The following is a 4534-nucleotide window of genomic DNA, read 5'->3' as shown; positions in this document are numbered from 1 at the left end:
TTTCTCATGTATGGAAACTCTGCCCCCTGTTGGTCCACTGAAGGCAGACATTAACCCTTTCATTCCCAAATATATGGCATATGAAGACATGTTTTCACTCATGTGGATTAACCCTTTCATGCATGAATTATGAGAACCTTCACTGAGATTTTTTTCTAGAGTGATTTTATTCCTCTGTCGGCATTAAAAATATAATGCAATCAAATTTTTTCTATGAAGCTAATTTTCATGGAGTTGCAAGAATGTCCACTCAGCTGGACAGCATGTTAATTTTTGAAGCAAAGAAATGTGTATGTACTGATATACTGTGTGAAAACTATGAAATAAAAACATTTTAATGCTGCTAATCTAATGTTTTCTTTCATTTTAACAGAATAGAATAGAATAGAATAGAATAGAATAGAATAGAATAGAATAGAATGCCTTTATTGTCATTATACGTTATGTACAATGAAATTATAAGAGACAGCTCTCTAGTGGTGCGTAGTGCAAAACAGTTTAAAAGAAGAAGAAGAAAGCATAAATATATATACAGAATAAAAACAGGCATGTCACCAACCAAGAAACAGTAGAGATAAGTATATATTGCACTTTGACCCTGGCTGAACACTATGGACATATGTTAAATATATGTCCTTTTTGAGATACTGTCATTGCAGTGTGTTCAATACCTGTATTGCACTTGGATAAAATGTACTGCTAATAGTAGTACTGCTACTCTAATACTAATCATTACTCACTTAATGGAGATAATATGCACAAAAAAAAAAAAAGTTCTTAATTACACTCTAATAACAATAACAAGGAACTGATTTACGCTCAAACATGGTAGATCAGGTTTATCAAGAACAGCAAAGTTACAGTAATGTTATCAATTGCAGTGTATGGGATGATGCAAAAGCGTTCAATGTGTTGGGTGATATGAAACTAAAACAACAAAATCCATGAATTTACAAGAGAACAGCTGTAGACTAGCTGTCTACTGTAGTGACCACTATGCATGAAAGGGTTAAATGACTCGTTACATATTCCAGATCATAGTAGAAGGTGTTGCAGACATTATAGTTAAATGCTCAGGAACTTTCATTTATGCACATTTGCTCATAAGGAGCGGTGGAAATCTGAATATTTTTTTAATTGAAGCTTTTGCAGAAGTGTCAGCAGGGCCGGTGTTCTGTTGAACAGAACTTGGGCACCAACTGCTGGAGGGGGCTCCACTGCAGTTGGCTCTTTCATATATGGTCGTCATGTTCCCAGGTCTCATGTATGCATGCACATTACAGATCTGTCAGAATCTGTCAGAATGGCGGCTAGTATGAAGCAGAAGAAACAAACAGGCTGGAATATAGTCATGCAGACAGTAGTGGTAAGCAGGGTGCGATTTGTCAGGGGGGGTGGAGGAGATCAACCCCCCTCTGGTTTTTACATCCCTACTCCTGTTGAATGAATTTCATCCTGGAGGGGGACGGTTAAAAACACCTGATATAACAGGCAGGTTGTGACTGACTTTTCTTACTCCTATAGCACACATTTCTGACACTAAAGGCCCCATTTGGCAGACCGAATCATCACTGACTGTGGAAGCTTCACACTGGACTTCAAGCAACGAGAATTCTGTTCCTCTCCACTCTTCCTCCAGACTCTGGGAACTTGATTTCCAGATGACATGCAAAATTGACTTTCATCTGAAAAGAGGACTTTGGGTCAGTGCTGATCTGGTCTGCCATGACATCTGCTGGTGTTGGTCCACTGTGTTTTCTGAAGTCCACAGTCCACACACCCATCTACCAGGACATTTTAGAACACTTCATGCTTCCTTCTGCTGAGAAGCTTTATGGAGATGCTGATTTCATTTTCCAGCAGGACTTGGCACCTGCCCACACTGTCAGAGGAACCAAAAGCTGGTTCAATGACCATGGTGTTACTGTGACTGATGGACCAGAAAACTCACCTGACCTGAAACCCCAGAGAGAAACTATGGAGGACTGTCAAGAGGAAGATGAGAGACACCAGATCCAACAATAGTCCAGATGACCTGAAGGACACTATCAAACCAACCTGGGCTTCCATTCCACCTGAGCAGTACCACAGGCTGATCACCTCCATGACACCACACACTGATGCAGTAATTCATGTAAAAGGAGAACCAACCAAGTATTGAGTACATAGAAATGAACAGACTATACAGAAGCCTGACATTTCTGTTTAAAAATATCCTTTTTTTTTATTGATTTTATGCAATATTCTAATTTTCTGAGACACTGAATTTTGGGTTTTCATTATCTGTAAGCCATAAACATCAAAATTTCATGAAATAAGGCTTGAAATATTTCACTCTGTCTAATGAGTCTATATAATATATGGGTTTCACTTTCTGAAATGAATAACAAAAAATATTGAACTTTTTCGTGATCTAATTTTTTTTAGATGTACCTGTATTTATATTACCAAAGCTAGCTCAAAGCAGTGGAAGGATTTTGGTGCTTTTGTTTTCCAGAGTTGACAAGTGAATGATTGGCAGAAAGGTTCTGAAAATGCCAATTATTCTCCTTCTCTACAGGCCTGGAAAGAACCTCTAAAAAGGACTTTCTCATGTCTGCACTCAGTCGTTGTAGTCAGTGAAAATGCTCAGTCTCATCACCAGTTTGCCTCCATTCCAGATCCTCTTTCAGTCTTCCCTGCACTGGCTGAAGTTCCCAGCTGTGTGTGGGCCACTCATAAATATGACGTAGGCCTAATTGGAAACTGTAAACCTGTAGTTATCACTCCAAAATTTTCAAACAGGCCCATTGAAAAAGGAAGCAGTTGAAGGAATTAAACCTGTCTTTGAGTCACTACTGGATGCAAGGAGAATTGTTCCGGTTCTCCCATCTGTCCTGTTGAGAAAATCAGACCTCCAGGAGATTCTAAAGCCTGGAGATTTATTCAAGATTTACAAGCAGTCACTGGTTTGTAGAGCACAACTTAAGCCTAAAAGACCCAAACATCCACCATCTATTAACATTGAAAAATACTAACGGTTGCCTTAGTATTAGAATACTTTATTCATCTTAGACGTACTTGTGTGCAGTAACAACGATAGACAGGGTTAGGAACAAGCAGTGGTGTAGTCCAGGGTATACAGAGAATACCCATTTATTTTTCAGTCATCATTGGGTATACCACCTTCTAAATCCCCCTGACACGCACCATTCAGTATAGTATAGTAGTATCTGAGCCAAAATGACCATTTCTTCCCCTAGGATGGTGAAGCCATGACCCGCCCTACTCTGCCTCTAATTGGCTAGTACTCGCTGCTGTCACTGATTAGATTGGTTAACTTTAGGCATGAGGACTGATGAGCCAATCAGAGGCAGAGTAGGGCGGGTCACGCCGAGGAAGATATTGGTAACTAGTGCTGGCCACCTCTGGAACCTGATTGGACTCCTCTGGTGCCAGTACCACCCCAGTTGATTGACAGGTCACTGCACATCTTGTTGAAAGATGTGCGATTATTGGAAATATGAATGAGAAAGGCAGAATGAATGTCTTTCAAATGAATGACACATATCAAGAGAACCTATTTTCATGGAATATATAGTTCTGTGGTAAGTTTTAAGGTGGTTTCCAAATGAGTCACTGTTTTAAACTACTGGACCATATGACTGCACATTTAGACAAGAGACGGTGTCACCAATAGTTCAACCATGCGAGTAGACTAACATTATGAAAGGCTAGCATTATGAAAGGCTAATGTTATGAAAGGTTAACGTTATAAAAGGCTAATGTTATGAAAGGGTAACGTTATAAAAGGGTAACATTATAAAAGGCTAATGTTATGAAAGGTTAACGTTATAAAAGGCTAACATTATGAAAGGCTAGCGTTATGAAAGGCTAACGGTATCCTATGTTTGCCTCATGTTGAATACATTTACATTCATGCAGCTACTTGTGTGACCAGTAAAACCCTATAAACTGCTCCTGATCAAGTCATGATAATTTTATAATAGTGAGCAAATACTACTGATGGATTTTTGGGTAAAGTAAATATAAAGTCTTACATGTCAACATTTCTAAAAGGGCGTTTTTCTGGACTACTTTAAAAAAAAAAAAAAAAAAAAAAGCAAAAATTCAGAGTATACAGGGACCACTGCACCACTGGGAACAAGCACATCAGAGGGACAGCTCAGTAACTGAGTTAATAATAACAGCTGCAGTGGTCATATACCTACTGTTAGTACTTGGAGTAGTAGTATTAATAGTTATGGGAATTTGTACTAGTAATTGGTAGTTCTACTAGTAACAGCAGTTCCAGTTTTAATAATGATGATAGTTCAGTTTGCTGTCCATACTTGTCTCCCCCCATTTCCTCCCTTCTCCCTCACTCAGTTCAATGGAAGAGCAGCGCCAAACACTGTAAAATGTATAACACATGACTAACTTTGAGATGATGAACACAATTTAACACGTAGATGCTGAGGTGTGTCACTGTTGTCATATTTGTGCTTGTAACTGTGAAGAAATCTACAAACAAAAGTGCAAAAAGACAGAAAAA

The sequence above is a fragment of the Sphaeramia orbicularis genome, chromosome 16 (genome assembly GCF_902148855.1).
Source record: "Sphaeramia orbicularis chromosome 16, fSphaOr1.1, whole genome shotgun sequence".
Taxonomy (NCBI): Eukaryota; Metazoa; Chordata; class Actinopteri; order Kurtiformes; family Apogonidae; genus Sphaeramia; species Sphaeramia orbicularis.
Note: the sequence above shows the minus strand (reverse complement) of the source record.